Source organism: Anomaloglossus baeobatrachus, chromosome 8 (assembly GCF_048569485.1).
Source record: "Anomaloglossus baeobatrachus isolate aAnoBae1 chromosome 8, aAnoBae1.hap1, whole genome shotgun sequence".
Taxonomy (NCBI): Eukaryota; Metazoa; Chordata; class Amphibia; order Anura; family Aromobatidae; genus Anomaloglossus; species Anomaloglossus baeobatrachus.
In genome coordinates this window covers 112,765,205-112,782,312 of record NC_134360.1, presented here as the reverse complement: position 1 = coordinate 112,782,312, position 17,108 = coordinate 112,765,205, and positions in this window count along the sequence as shown.

The window sequence follows — 17,108 nt, the reverse complement described above, 5'->3', positions numbered from 1 at the left end:
AAGTGGAACATTCTGCAATGGCCAAGTCAATCACCAGATCCTAACCCAATTGAGCATGCATTTCACTTGCTCAAATCCAGACTTAAGACGGAAAGACCCACAAACAAGCAAGACCTGAAGCCTGCGGCTGTAAAGGCCTGGCAAAGCATTAAGAAGGAGGAAACCCAGCGTTTGGTGATGTCCATGGGTTCCAGACTTAAGGCAATGATTGCCTCCAAAGGATTCACAACAAAATATTGAAAATAAAAATATTTTGTTTGGGTTTGGTTTATTTGTCCAATTACTTTTGACCTCCTAAAATGTGGAGTGTTTGTAAAGAAATGTGTACAATTCCTACAATTTCTATCAGATATTTTTGTTCAAACCTTCAAATTAAACGTTACCATCTGCACTTGAATTCTGTTGTAGAGGTTTCATTTCAAATCCAATGTGGTGGCATGCAGAGCCCAACTCGCGAAAATTGTGTCACTGTCCAAATATTTCTGGACCTAACTGTAGGGCCGAATCTGTGTTCCAACACCAAATTTCTCCATCTAAATAGGGCCATGTCTGTGTTCCAGCTCCAATGTGCTATTTCTGCATCTTAACAGCACAATATCTGTATTCCATAGAAAAATGGATCATCTACATAGAGATTGCAAAATTTGTGTTCCTGACAGTGACTGCAATTTAACCATCTAAATTCTTATAACTAAATCTCTGGCCCTAAGGCCTGCTGCACAAAGACATTTCAGCATATAAATACTGATTGATTATTCTGTGATTCTGCCCCCAGTATCTTGCAGAGATCAAAAGATTTGTATACTTTTGCAGCCTCCAACATATATATATATATATATCTATATATATATATATAGATATATATATAGATATATATATGTATATACATATATATATATATCTATATATCTATATCTATATCTATATCTATATATATATATATATATATATATATATATATATATATATATATATATATATATATAAAATCAGTGGAGATAAATACTAATTGCTAACTTTGTGCCCATTTTCAAAAATTAGGGGATTAGGGGCAAACACCATGAAAGTGACATTAATTGCCCCAAAGTGCAAATAGTATAATGGCACACCATGAATGCATTGGAAGGAGCCTAGGACAGTGACAGGGCCTGGCCCAGCATTTCTACCTTAAACATTGATCGGTAAGAGGTGCATCAGTTTGAGATGTAGGCCTGATGCTCTCACACCCCTTCCACTACTGGCAACACACAAAAAGAGACCTAGCTGGCATTTGAGTATGCCGAGCTGTCCAGGTCAGCCCCCAGCCATGTATCTAATTTATCATCTCTGATACAATTGTCACACATTGCATTAGTGCGTCTGTAGGGGTCATGTTACACCACTGCTCACATAGAAATAGATTGCGCAGAGTCACACATTATACCACTGCTCCCCATTGAAGTGTACAGAGCAGGACCACATATCTAATCGCATCTTGTGTGATACATTATGTCGCGGGCGGGGGAGGACGTCGCTGCGTTCGCTAACGTTCGGGTCCGGCGCTGCTGCGATGGTTGCTCGGTGGCTCGAGCGGTGAGCTGGATCCGGGGACTCGAGCGGCGCTCCTCGCCCGTGAGTGAAAGAGGGTGGTTTGGTTTGGGGATTTAGTCCGTGACGCCACCCACGGTTTGTGGTGAGGTTTGGGCACCACCGCTGGTGACGGGGATCCCGGGAGCGATGGCAGGGAGCAGCTGGGATGTTGTTTTCCCCTCCGTGGGTAGGGGTTGGTTGTCCCGGGTCCCGGTGAGGTGACGGGGAGGCAGGGTTGGCAAGGTGCAGGGTTGCCTGGACTGTGCAGCGCGGTGCTGGATGGCACGGTAGTACTCACTCAGCCACAAATGTACGCAAAGTCTCTGGTAAACCAAACGGCTGGATGGACGGGTCTGCGGCTGTGGCTTCTCCCGGACAGGTGGCTGCCTTTCCCTGCACCTGTGTGTATGTTCGGTCCCGATTGATTCCCACCGGTAACCCGCTCCCCAGCGTGTATATGTGCCGGAGGAGCCCTTTTGCCCGCAGGCTCTGGCCCTTGGAACTCTAGCTGTGGCGGTAGCTGTATTTCCTTTTGCTGGTTGGACGGTTGCCTTCAATCGGGTCTTGGCTGTTAGGAAACCCCTGGGGTTCCGGTCACTGACGGATTTGACCTCTAATGGCGGCTCCAAGCCTGGTCGGGGTCCGTAGGCCCTGCCTGTGTGTGCTGGCTTTACTTCGCTCCCCGGTTCGGTACCCGGTCCTACGGTTCCGCGTTGATCTGCCTCTCCTTCAGACGGCCACCACCGTCTGCCAACCTTGCTCTTAGTGCCCGGGCCACACACCCGGACACGGTCAGTTTGCTCCTCCACTACCACTTCACTCCTTCACTTCCCTAACTCCTCTCTCAACTGCCTTCCTTTTCCCGCCTCCAGGACTGTGAACTCCTCAGTGGGTGGGGCTAACCGCCTGGCTCCATCCCACCTGGTGTGGACATCAGCCCCTGGAGAGAGGCAACAAGGATTTTTGTGTCTGGCTGATGTGCCTGTCTCTGGGTGGGGGTGTATGTTGCAGTACCTGTGACAACCTGGCTAGTCCAGGGCGCCACAATTACACTGATCCATGTATCTAACTCCAGCGTGTGTTAGTCTGCATATGTAATCATAACATGTGACACTGGGAAGAAGGAGAGGGAGTCACTGTGACCTCTTGTGGAGCCTGTGATTTGGCTTTGTCCTTGTTCGTTTTCACTATTTTCACTCTCAAGTAACCCAATATTTACCTTGTCATGATTCAGGAGGAAGCAAAAGGAAGAGGAATAGGAGGAATATTAGGTGATTTATATATATAAAAAAAGTCATCTTGTAAAACAAACAGCGGTGGACAAACCTTTTGAATGTTGTGCCAGCAAAGCACTTGTTAGTAACATCAGCAGCAGTAGCAACAGCAGCTACAGAAGCCACAACAAAGGTGTCAAAGACTGCAATAATGGGGGATCAATGTAGCACACTGAAAATTACCCCATAATGCCTAGTCTGCACACTTTGCGACTGGGATGGAAAAGTCATTGGAGATCCTTCTTGATGAAAGTTAGGCAGTCTACACTTTCAGGGGGCTGATGTGACGCCCTGAAAAAACCAGGTAGTCACAAAAGTGTACATCCTCCTTGTCACCATCAGAAACCCACACTCAGGTACAACACACAGCCATTAAAGCCTAGCCACCCCCTCGTGATAATAGGGACACACCAGTGGGCAGGATCAGGCGGATGAGAACGCCCACCTAGGGGTCCTGATATATCAGAGGCGGGTTTAAGTTAATTTGGAGTTGGAGTTAAGTCTTGACAGGAGAGGAGTTGAAGTGGAAGTGAAGCAGAGACTGTGCAGTGTAGTCAGGGGTAGGGGCCCTTGGACTACTTGGCTAGGTGGCAGACAGTGAACAGGGCCACAGGCGACAGAGATCCGGTCGCGGGAGACCTAAAGTGGACCGGGGCATGGTTGTAGCCCGCCGCTACCGACAGCGGGAATCCGGTCCGGAGACCGTGCACAGTCGGGGTGCCTGGACCCTAGGACGAGGAAGGTTGCAAGCCCCTTTGTTAATTGACCAGCCGGGGACAAGGTTTCAGGCCTTGTTCCATAGAAGCCCAGAGAGCGAAACGGAAGTCCAACGCGGGGGATAGGGTGTCCGTCAGAACCCACAGAGATTCCAAGGGTCAGATTTCGCGGGCCACAGCTCCCAAAAACATACAGAATCAGGAGTGGACTTCTCCGTTCCATGCGAAGTCGTCCAAAAAGAGAGACAAACACAGCATGCAGGAGGAAGGGACACCTGTTCACTAACCAGGGTGTTGGACCTGAATATACCCTCCAACAGCAGCTGGTCATTGGCAACTTGCTTTACTACTGGACTTGTGTGAAATTACTGAACTGTGAGTACACCATTGACCCCCGATCCAATCCGGCGCGCCACCTCCAGCAGCCATTACTCCCGTGTACCGACACAGGGCCCCGGGACTACACCTACCCTACCCGTGGAGGGGATCCCATCTAGCTGTTCCGTTCCACCAGCCCCGGGTGCCCCATCAACAAGCAGCGGCGGTGTCACCATCCCTCACTGCAACCCACGGGTGGCGTCACAGACAATTCCCCCTGTACATAACCCCCTTTTCCGACGGATGTGAGGACAGACGGCTGTGCGAGCCCGGGTCCGGTCAGCACTCGAGCTGCAGCAGCGAATCCGGATCCGAGCAGGGCCCTCAGGGAAGTGTCAGCGACCCCCGCCCGCAACACTGACAGATGCAATTATACATCAGGACACCACCAACAGTGCTGAAGACACGTTCTAAGACAATGCTGGCTGCCAAGCATAACAAAACTTCCATGGTATGTTTGGCGAGCTCAGGCCACCCCTCCATTTTTGAGGACACAAATTCTAAATGGTCCAACCTCCCCATGGCATCGATATCGAGCTCTAGATAGTTGCACTCTGTTCTGTTGGTGCCCTGGATGATCTGAGAAATGTGTGTCACAACTCATGGAAATTTGTTCTTCCACATAATCTACTGCTGCTAATGATTCTGCAAAGATGACTCAATGTTCCTGAGGTTATAAGTCTAGAAATGCAATGCACGCTGTGTGCCTCACTGCTGCTTTGGGGAAAACCACTCTCAAGGTTGTGTACAAGCTTGTTTCATTACTTCAGCATGTTTGCGTCCCTTTACAGGGGGGAAGCATCTGGCTAAAATTACTCTTGTACCATTGATCTAACAGAGTGGCAACCCAGTAGTCAACACGATTCCTAATCATAACAATACGGCCATCATGTTGCATATAGTGCGGCAAGAAGGTGCTCCCGTATCGGGCGCTTCCATGAGGTCCAAGTCCATGTTGTTTTGTTTGCAGGGTAACACTCAAGCTTGCTTCCCCTGTCCACTCCCACTAAACACAGACAACAGGGAGTGGATCAATATATTCATTTCATGACTGCTTCTCACCCATCACCTCTTCCTCCTCATCCTGTATTTGGTCCTCATCTACTGCACCTTCAATAACAGTTTGTCTGGTACCATGAGCCCCTCTTGATCGCTGTATTACACCCTCCCATGCCACCCACCTGTGCGACGACATTCTGGACCTTAGAGATATTGGTATTGTGGCGCCCCTGAGGCTTCAGTCGCCACAAGGTACTGCATCTGACTTAAGGTATAATACTCATCCCGGGTAAGGAAGAGGTTAACCACTGGTTTTCACTTACATAACACACACATAGCCAGGTGCTTCTCCAATGGAACTCGGCTAAAGGAGGTCACCATAACAATGTTTTTTTCCCAGCCACCAGAGAATCATCAGGAAGGTGGGGGCAGCACAGGGGAAGTGAGAGAGCACACACACATTCAGGTCAGAATAGTCTGAGACTCAGAACAACACTATATAGAGTGTGATATATATATATATATATATATATATATATATATATATATATATATATATACATATATATATATAGTCGCTATAGAGAGTGCTTAAGAGTTTCTATAGTTAGGACCGGGCAGACTGGAAGGAGCAGAAGACGACAGTGGAGGAGCTGGCTGACCGTTAGCTCTTGTGAGACAGAGGAGCAACACGGTTGCTGAGGGCAGAGCTTCGTTGTGGCGCAGCACTGCACAGCTGTCACAAAGCTCCGGTGGCTTCTCCTGCTTCTGAAAATGCTGGCCACTCATTATTCCATCTTGTATTCACTGCTTCCTCACTGTGCTTATGATTGGTTGCAGTCATACGAGCCCCCATGCTGAGTGACAACTGTCTCACTGCAACCAATCACAGCTGCTTTTGGGTGGGTCTATATCTTGCAGTAAAATAAATAAATAAATAATTTAAAAAAAAAACGGCGTGCGGTCCCCCCCAATTTTGATACCAACCAAGGTAAAGCCACACGGTAGAGGGCTGGTATTCTCAGGATGGGGAGAGCCACATTAAGAGGAGCCCCCAGCCTAAAAATATAAAAATATCAGCCAGCAGCCGCCCGGAATTGCCGCATTCATTAGATGCGACAGTCCTGGGACTCTACCCGGCTCATCCCAAATTGCCCTGGTGCGGTGGCAATCTGGGTAATAAGGAGTTAATGGCAGCCTATAGCTGCCACGAAGTCCTAGGTTAATCATGGCAGGCATCTATGAGACACCTTCCATTATTAATCTGTAGTGAAAGTAAATAAACACTAACACCAAAAAATCCTTTATTTGAAATAAAAGACAAAAAAAACACCCTCTTTCAGCACTTTATTAAAATCCCTAAATACACCTCCAGGTCCGACATAATCCACACGAGGTCCCATGATGCTTTTAGCTCTGCTACACCGGAAGCTGACAGGAGCGGCAGTAGAACATCGCCGCTCACTGTGAGCTCCACAGAGCAACTGAAGTGAGTCGCGTTGTCAGCGGTGACATCACTCAGGTTACCCGTGACCACTGCTGGATCCTCCAACTATGACAGCAAGTCACCCGAGTGACTGAAGTGAGCCGTGCTGTCAGCGGTGACGTCAATCAGGTTACCCGCGGCCACAGCTGGATTCTTGGTACAAACTGCCACAACGGATCAGGTTTTTTACCAGATCTGTCACATCAGTTTTACACAATCTAAGCCGAATCCATTGCATCAGGCACACACCGGATTGTGCCTGACGGCAAAAAACGGATGTGTGAAAGTAGTCTAAGATAATGTGCCAAAAGATTTTTTTTTTATATATATGGACCACTATGCGTGACATCAGGAAAAAACACTGGTCCGTGCTGCTAACTGATCCGGTCCTGGCCGAGACACTTCCCCAGAACCCCTTGATGACCCCGAGGAGGGCCAAAAACTTAAAGGACCATCTGGTGAGGAGCCATTATGTTCCTCCCAAATCAAACTTTTTTGGACCTAGAACTCCATTACGAGGCTGCTATCCCTGCGGCCACTGTGTGGCATGCAGTAATATAATTCGCAGCACATCTTTCTCCTCTTCTGACGGCCGGAGTAATTTTACCATCAAGCAGTACATCACGTGTAGTACCACGCACGTGGTGTACTTCGCGACATGCACATGCCCCCTGACCTATGTTGGCCTTACCTCACGGGAGTTGCGTATCAGGGTCAGGGAGCATGTGAGGGACATCTCTACGGCTGGATCGGCATTGGATGTCACTCTTTTGAAAACCCTACCCAGGCATTTCAGGTCACACCACTCCTGCGACCCCTCTCAGTTGAAAGTAAGGGGCATTGATGCCATAGATGGGGGTATCAGGGGTGGTGACCTTAAAAAGTGCCTGGCACAATGTGAGGCGAAATGGATCTCAGTTTTAGACACATTGGCCCCAAAGGGACTAAATGAGTCAATCAGTTACTCATCCTTTCTTTAGATGGGAAGGATATAGCACCTTTTGGTTCTTTTTGGATTACTCCCTAATGATGAATATAGTATTGTTAATAATCGATGTTTGGTGATTCTTTGCTCCTCTGTGCTGATTATATGTCTCCTCTCCTTTCATTCCTTGTTTTTACTCACCTATATGTATCCTCCTTTTATACGTCTCCATTGGCCCATCAATAATATGCTTGTTTCTGTTTTTAGGATAAACAGTGATCCCTCTTTATAACTTATGCAGCGGTGTGGGAGGAAAGAACGAGAAAAACATCTCTATATATATATGGAAGCCTCCTGCCTTAGCTTTTTTTGTGGATACACAGACTCTCCCTATATTGACTTTATTGCCGTTGCTGCAGTAATACGGCACATGTATCCCCGGTTGTCTCTGTGCGCGTGCGGGGTCCGTCCTGCCTTGCCCTGTGTCATTGCTGCAGTCTTTATGCCACGCGTATGCGCGGGAGTCATGGTGACGTGTCCCCGCTCCCGCGCATGCGCTAACTGGCGTGACGGCGCAGTGACGCTTGGGCTTGGTGGTGGCGGTCTGCGCATGCGCCGATACGTCACTTCCGGGGATTCCCTGCTCATATCGGCGCGCATTTATAAACCGGCATTTGGTGGGCACACACCACAGCACCTTTCCCCTGAAGAAGATAAGAAGAAAATCATCATTGAAACGTACGTTGGGCTGGTTGAGGGTTGCCTTGAGACCCTAATGGCTACCATCCAGAGCCGGTTATCTTTGGCTCCATGTCCCCCTCCTCATCCACTGTGATGAATCCCCTAACCATTCATCTGGGCACTTTTTAACATCCACCAGTGCAAATTGGTTTTGACACTCAATTGTATATGTGTTAATTTGGTGTTTGTGCCCTGATATAGCCACCACTGCTTCCATGTCTATGTTTACAGATATATACATGTGTGTTGGGAATGGGGGGGAAATAGGACACTGTCATGTTGAATTATGGTCTCTGTTCTTAATTGTTTTTAATTAGGTAATGAAATGTCACCTGTCCTAATAAAAATCTGTCATGCTTTTTTGCACTTTAAAAGCTTGCCGTTTCCCCTTTTTCCCTTAATATGCATACAGTGCCTACAAGTAGTATTCAACCCCCTGCAGATTTAGCAGGTTTACACATTCGGAATTAACTTGGCATTGTGACATTTGGACTGTAGATCAGCCTGGAAGTGTGAAATGCACTGTGGCAAAAAAGAATGTTATTTCTTTTTTATATTTTTTTTTTTAAATTGTGAAAAGTTTATTCAGAGGGTCATTTATTATTCAACCCCTCAAACCACAAGAATTCTGTTTGGTTCCCCTAAAGTATTAAGAAGTATTTCAGGCACAAAGAACAATGAGCTTCACATATTTGGATTAATTATCTCTTTTTCCAGCCTTTTCTGACTAAGACCCTCCCCAAACTTGTGAACAGCACTCATACTTGGTCAACATGGGAAAGACAAAGGAGCATTCCAAGGCCATCAGAGACAAGATCGTGGAGGGTCACAAGGCTGGCAAGGGGTACAAAACCCTTTCCAAGGAGTTGGGCCTACCTGTCTCCACTGTTGGGAGCATCATCCGGAAGTGGAAGGCTTATGTAACTACTGTTAGCCTTCCACGGCCTGGACAGCCTTTGAAAGTTTCCACCCGTGCCGAGGCCAGGCTTGTCCGAAGAGTCAAGGCTAACCCAAGGACAACAAGGAAGGAGCTCCGGGAAGATCTCATGGCAGTGGGGAAATTGGTTTCAGTCAATACCATAAGTAACGTACTCCACCGCAATGGTCTCCGTTCCAGACAAGCCCGTAAGGTACCTTTACTTTCAAAGCGTTATGTCAAGGCTCGTCTACAGTTTGCTCATGATCACTTGGAGGACTCTGAGACAGACTGGTTCAAGGTTCTCTGGTCTGAGACAAGATCGAGATCTTTGGTGCCAACCACACACGTGATGTTTGGAGACTGGATGGCACTGCATACGACCGCAAGAATACCATCCCTACAGTCAAGCATGGTGGTGGCAGCATCATGCTGTGGGGCTGTTTCTCAGCCAAGGGGCCTGGCCATCTGGTCCGCATCCATGGGAAGATGGATAGCACGGCTTACCTGGAGATTTTGGCCAAGAACCTCCATAAAGGATCTTAAGATGGGTCGTCATTTCATCTTCCAACAAGACAACGACCCAAATCACACAGCCAAGAAAACCAAGGCCTGGTTCAAGAGGGAAAAAATCAAGGTGGCCTAGTCAGTCTCCTGACCTTAACCTAATAGAAAACTTGTGGAAGGAGCTCAAGATTAAAGTCCACATGAGATACCCAAAGAACCTAGATAACTTGGAGAAGATCTGCATGGAGGAGTGGGCCAAGATAACTCCAGAGACCTGTGCAGGCCTGATCAGGTCTTATAAAAGACGATTATTAGCTGTAATTGCAAACAAGGGTTATTCCACAAAATATTAAACCTAGGGGTTGAATAATAATTGACCCACACTTTTATGTTGAAAATTTATTAAAATTTAACTGAGCAACATAACTTGTTGGTTTGTAAGATTTATGCATCTGTTAATAAATCCTGGTCTTGTTTGAAGTTTGCAGGCTCTAACTTATTTGCATCTTATCAAACCTGCTAAATCTGCAGGGGGTTGAATACTATTTGTAGGCACTGTATAAGCTTGTGCAGCAGGTGGGCCACTAAAATTAATTGGACCCCCTGCATTTATTGTCTGGTTTTGTGGAGTCTCTCTTTAACATATATATATATATATATATATATATATATATATATATATATATATAGTGCAGACCAAAAGTTTGGACACACCTTATCATTCAAAGAGTTTTCTTTATTTTCATAACTTGAAAATTGTAGATTCACATTGAAGGCATCAAAACTATGAATTAACACATGTGGAATGAAATACTTAATAAAAAAGTGTGAAGCAACTGAAAATATGTCTTATATTCTAGGTTCTTTAAAGTAGCCACGTTTTGCTTTGATTACTGCTTTGCACACGCTTTGCATTGTCTTGATGAGCTTCAAGAGGTAGTCACTAGGGATGATCCAATACCCTATTATTCGCTTTGACGGATATCCGGCGAATACCTCTCTGCTATTCGAGTATTCGCAAATATTTGACCCCCAATGTAAGTCTATGGGAAACCAGAATAATTTTATGTCGGACCTGTCGATGACCTGTGGTGCCTGAGGAAAAGGCTGAAATGGATGGGAAAAGGCTGAAACAGTATGGGCTCAGCCTGTAAAAGGTGCCTGACTGCATTTCTGGTGTCTTTGAATAATGTGCTCAGAGCAGCACGCGGCGTTTACGTAGTCGCCACATCAGCACTCAAACCAAAGTAAAAGAGAAGAAATTGCTAAGAAACAGTTTCTAGTGCCTAATAACTGTAATAAAACGTCAAATCAAGCCCCGACCTCCAAAAAAACCCACTTTAGCATATGTTCACATGTTTTGTTTTTTATATTTTTCCTTCTTTTTCGATTAGAAAGGGCTGTAACATACATTATATTGGTGTCTGTCTCACACCTCCTTTTTTGGGACATATTTGACAGCACTTTAAAAGGTCAGTTACAATGTGCCCATTGGGATATTGACCTTGCCCTCCTCCTCCTCCACCAAGACCACCGGCTCCAGTGGCCCTCTAAGGGCCACTGGCAGTCCTCAAATCTCAGACTTCTTAGGGCTCTCAGGTGGGCCCTGTACCATACATTGGGGAGGGATAGCAATCATTTGTAGTTTTCTGCGTCCCCTATATCATTTGTGTGAAAGTTGGAATACGTACTCCATAACACTTTACAGTGCTATTGCCAATGTGGCCATTTGGGTGTTGGCCTTGCCCTCCTCCTCATCCTCCACTAACACCACCGGCTCCAACACCACCGACCCTCTATTCAAATTCTATTCAAATGATTCAGAAATGTATGTTTTATGGACAAACGAATGCCATGCTGGGACATCGAAGCTGATGTCGTTGATGATGATTTCATCTAACCAAAAGCAGGTTGGGAGCAGGAGGTATCATCGCCTGCTGCCTAGACCGCAGTTTGTGAAGCATGCAGCCCCATGGAAGTGGCAGTTGTTTTACTCTTTAACTCAAGCTATATTCCAAGGATTTAAAAAAAATCAGTTTGCCCAGGGGGGAGTGGTTCAAAAACCATGTAGCACAGCACCAGAAGTTACTCCCAACAGCTCCCAACAGCTTATTTAAAAAAAAAATGGTAGGATAAGCAACAGGGCATAACATGTTTAATACATTCTGTTTCCCCAGGAAATAATGGTTCAGACACCATGGAGCACTGCATCAGTAGGTATTCCCAACAGCTTTTTTAAAAAAAATTGGTAGGATAAGCAACAGGGCATAACATGCCAAGGAGTTTATTACATTTTGTTTCCCTAGGATGTAGTGGATCAGACACCATATAGATAAGCATCACAAGGTACTCCGAACAGCTCCCAACACCTTATTTAAAAAAAAATGGTAGGATAAATGTGGCGCCCTGGACAAGCCAGGGGCCACAGAGCACAACACCCACACACCCCACACTCCCAGCAGGCACACCCAAGCCAGAACACAAAACCCTTGTTGCATTCCTCCAGGGGCTGATGATCACACCAGGGGGTGGGCCAGGCGGTTGGTCCCGCCCACCGAGGAGTTCACAGTCCTGGAGGCGGGAAAACAGGCAGTCTAGTTTTGACAGTGAAAGTGGAAGGAGGAAAGTAGTAAGAGAGCAGCCTGAAGTTGGTCCGGGTGTGTGGCCCGGACAGAGCAGCAAGGTTGGCAGACGGTGGTGACCGTCTGCAGGAGTGGCCGATTGGAGTCTACTGTAAGGACCGTGGATGGGCGGTGGCCCGGCGGTACCGGACCGGTACACAAAGAGAAGCCAGCACCATCTGGCAGGGGCTTTTCGGACCCCGGCAAGGCTAGGAGTCGCCGTGAATTTGCCGAATCCGTTAGTGAAGGGAACCTCCTGGGTTTCCAAACAGTCAGGTCCCGACAGAAGGCAACAGTCCAACCGAGTGAGAGAGACACCGCCACCGCCAAGGCAACCGTTTCTCAGGGCCAGCGCCTGCGGGCAAAAGGGGCTCCTCCGGCCCATATCCAAGTCGGGGAGCGGGTTACCGGTGGGAACCCATTGGAACTGTACAGACATCTTAGGTGCAGGGAAAGGCAGTTGCCACCAACCTGCCGGGAGCAACAACGCCGCAGCCGTCTGTGGGACCCGTCCATCCAGCCGTGTGTTTTACCGAGAACTGTGTCTTCATCATTAGGCTGAGTGAGTACCACCGTGCCGTACGGCACAGTGCTGCCCCCGCGACCCTGCACCTCTCCAGGCCCCGTAACCTGCCTGCTATCCATCCCTACCCCATCACCGGGCCCCGGGACAACCAACCCCCTACCCACGGAGGGGAGAACTAACAACCAAGCTGCTCCCAGTCACCGCTCCCGGGATCCCCGTCTAGAGCAGCGGTGGTGTCACCAAAATCACCACAACCGTGGGTGGCGTCACGGACAATATCCATAATCAAAAACCCCCACAACCAATCACCCCCTTTTCACTCACGGGCGAGGAGCGCTGCTCGAGTCCCCGGGATCCGGCCCACCGCTCGAGCCACCACTGAGCAGCAGCAGCAGCCGCAGCAGCAGCGGCAGCCGGACCCGATCAGTGGGAGAGCGCAGCGTCCCCTCCTCCGCCCGCGACATAAGCAACAGGGCGTAACATGCCAAGGAGATTAATACATTCATTTTCTCACACCGCCAAAAGGTCACAGAAAGCCTCTGTTCCCACATGCTGATACGGCAAAATCTCAACTGCTATCAATCGTGCAATGTGTGCAGTTCTGGTTTCTGCTATAGCTCCCCCCCCCCCTTATTTATGAATGCCGGATTTGATATTGGAGAACATTGGATTTCCATTTTTCGGTACAAGAACCCCGATATTGGAGATTTTGGAGAATTTGGAACTGTTGAAAGATTTCCTTTTTATTATATATGCCTTTATATTTATATGTACATACATGAGTTTTTATTCATTTATTGATTCGATACACGATGTTCACTGCTCATTTTTAATTTTTTTAATTTTTCACATTTTTACACTATATATATATTTTTTGCACTATATATATATATATATATATATATATATATATATATATATATATATATATATATATATATGTATGATATATATTCTTTCTATGTGTATATACATTTATATATATATATATATATATATATATATTAGTGATGAGCGAGTACTAAAAAGCTCGGGTGCTCGAAGCTCGGGCCGAGCCTCCCAAGATACTCGTGTACTCGGGCCGAGCAACGAGCCCAATGTTATCCTATGGGAGACCCGAGTATTTTTGTGAAATGACCCCCCGGCAGCATGGAGAAACCCTAAAAATGTCACAAAAGTCTCAGAAGAGTGCTCAAATGACATGGCAACAGCATGGGGAAGACCCCTTGAAGCATTTATCACTGAAAAGTCACAGCTGTGAACAATTTTGTCCGCGTTTTACGCCATTTTTACGGACTCACCAGAAAACCTTCCAAAATGACCCCAAAATGATTTTTCATGGCGGAAATGTTAAGGGCACATACCCAATAGTGAGATAGAGCTGGTGTATGTTACTTTTTGAGATTAATACATGAAAGATTTTACGTGAAAACATTGTGTGGCACTCCGATGTCCCTGAGAAGAGACGTACATGAAGGCCTCTTGAGTCTAATGTGCCCATTTTGAGGAAGTGAGTCTTTGTAGTATTTTCCTTTGCCAGGGCAGTCCAAAATTGTGAGGTTCACCAATGCCCCTGCATACAGACGTGCATGAGGGCCTGTAAACCTGAAGTGCCCATTGTAAGGAAGTGGGTCTATTGTAGTATAGCCCATAGGCAGGGCAGCCAAAAATTGGGAGGCTCCACGTTGTCCCTGGGTAGAGACGTGCATGAGGGCCTCAAAACATTAAGTGTCCATTGTCAGGAAGTGGGTGTATTATAGTATAGCCCTTAGGCAGGGCAGCCAAAAATTGGGAGGCTCCACATTGTCCCTGGATAGAGACGTGCATGATGGCCTGTAAACCTGAAGTGCCCATTGTAAGGAAGTGGATCTATTGTAGTATAGCCCTTAGGCAGGGCAGCCAAAAATTGGGAGGCTCCACGTTGTCCCTGGGTAGAGACGTGCATGAGGGCCTCAAAACATTGTTCCCATTGCAAAGGAGCGGGTCTCCTGTCGTTGTAATGTCCATTCTGCAAAGAATGGGCGAAAAAATTTACCACTGGGGGTATACCTGAAACAAAGGCCTAAGTATTGCAATTTGTAACGGTCATCATCATGGTGGCGCATGAGGAGAAGGAGGAGCAGTCCAGCGATTATCCAAAGTCCAGAAGTGTGTACCCATGGGTGAGTGGAGGTACATGGCAAACTTTAAATTTCCGCTCTCATTTGCTGGTGGTGTGGTGAAGTCTGGCCCAATCCAACCCTTGTTCATCTTGATCAGAGTCAGCCTGTCAGCATTTTCAGTTGACAGGCGGGTGCGTTTATCTGTAATGATTCCACCTGCGGCACTAAAAACACGCTCTGACAAAACGCTAGCAGCAGGGCAGGCCAGGACTTCCAAGGCGTAGAGAGCCAATTCATGCCACGTGTCCAGCTTGGATACCCAATAATTGTAAGGCACAGAGGAATGTCGGAGTACAGTTGTTCGATCTGCAAGGTACTCCTTCAGCATCTGGGCAAACTTAGGATTTCTTGTGGCACTACTCCGCACCTCAGGGTGCTGTGGTACGTGAGGGGCTGAGAAAACTGTCCCACATCTTAAAGACTGTTCCCCTACCTCTGGCGGATTGGACTTGTGCCTCTCTCGGCTGTACGCCTCGGTTGTCCACTGATTCCTGACCTATGCCGCTAGCGTTTTGTGAGGGGAATGCTTTGCCTACTTCCGTGACTATGGCCTTCCGGAACTGCTGCATTTTGGTTGACCTCTCCTCCACGGGAATAAGAGACAAAAAGTTCTCCTTGTAGCGTGGGTCTAACAGTGTTACCAACCAGTAATGATTGTCGGCCAAGATGTTCTTAACGCGAGGGTCACGAGACAGGCAGCTTACCATAAAGTCAGCCATGTGCGCCAGACTCTTAACAGCCAGGACTTCAGTAGCCTGACCAACAAGATGACTGAACATGCTGTCCTCCTCCTCCTCCTCCTCCTCCTCATCTACCCTGTCCTCTGGCCAGCCACGCTGAACCGAGGATATGACTGGTGTGCATGTCATATCCTCAATTTGGCCGGAGAGTTGCTCCATGTCTTCATCCTCCTCCTCGTCATAGTCCTCCACTGCACGTTGTGATGAGACGAGGCTGGGCTGTGTGTTATCATCACCCACACCCACTACTGTTTCTTGCTGCAACTCATCGCGCTCCGCCTGCAATGCATCATGTTTGTTTTTCAGCAGAGACCGTTTTAGAAGGCAGAGTAGCGGTATGGTGACGCTAATAATGGCGTCATCACCACTCACCATCTTGGTGGAGTCCTCAAAGTTTTGGAGGATGGTACATAGGTCTGACATCCATCTCCACTCCTCAGGTGTTATGTGTGGAGTTTGACCCATTTCCCGACGGCTTAGGTGATGCAGGTACTCAACAACTGCCCTCTTCTGCTCACATATCCTGACCAACATGTGCAGAGTTGAATTCCAACGCGTGGGGACATCACACACCAGTCTGTGAGCCGGAAGATGCAAACTGCGCTGAAAGCCGGCAAGGCCGGCTGAAGCAGTAGGTGCCTTTCGAAAATGTGCAGACAGGCGGCGAACTTTTACCAGCAGATCAGACAGCTCTGGGTATGACTTTAGAAACCGCTGAACCACGAGGTTGAGCACATGGGCCACGCATGGAACATGTGTCAGCTGGCCTCGCCTCAAAGCCGCCACCAGGTTCCGGCCATTGTCACACACGACCTTTCCTGGCTTTAGGTTCAGAGGTGTGAGCCAGTGATCTGCCTGCTGTTTCAGAGCTGTCCACAGCTCTTCTGCATTGTGGGGTTTGTCACCTATGCAGATTAGCTTCAGCACAGCCTGTTGACGCTTCGCCGAGGCAGTGCTGCAGTGCTTCCAGCTTGTGACTGGTGTGGAGGGTACAGTGGATGAGGATGCGCAGGAGGAGGAGGAGGCTGAAGAGCATGACATTCCGGAGCTGTAGAGTGTGGGTGAAACACTGACTGAGGTAGGGCCTGCAAACCTTGGTGTGGGAAGGACGTGTTCCGTCCCTCGCTCAGACTGGGTCCCAGCTTCCACAATATTAACCCAGTGTGCCGTCAACGAGATGTAGCGGCCTTGCCCACAAGCACTTGTCCACGTGTCTGTGGTTAGGTGGACCTTGGGTGAAACAGCGTTGTTCAGGGCACGTGTGATGTTTTGTGACACGTGGTTATGCAACGCGGGGACGGCACACCAGGAGAAATAGTGGCGGCTGGGGACCGAGTAACGTGGGACAGCTGCCGCCATCAGGTCACGGAATGCTTCTGTCTCCACCAGCCTAAAAGGCAACATTTCCAGCGCAAGCAGTCGCGAAATGTTAGCATTTAGAACTGTGGCATGTGGGGTGTTGGCAGTGTATTTGCGCCTGCGTTCAAAGGTTTGCTGAATGGATAACTGAACGCTGCGCTGGGACAAGGACGTGCTTGATGATGGTGT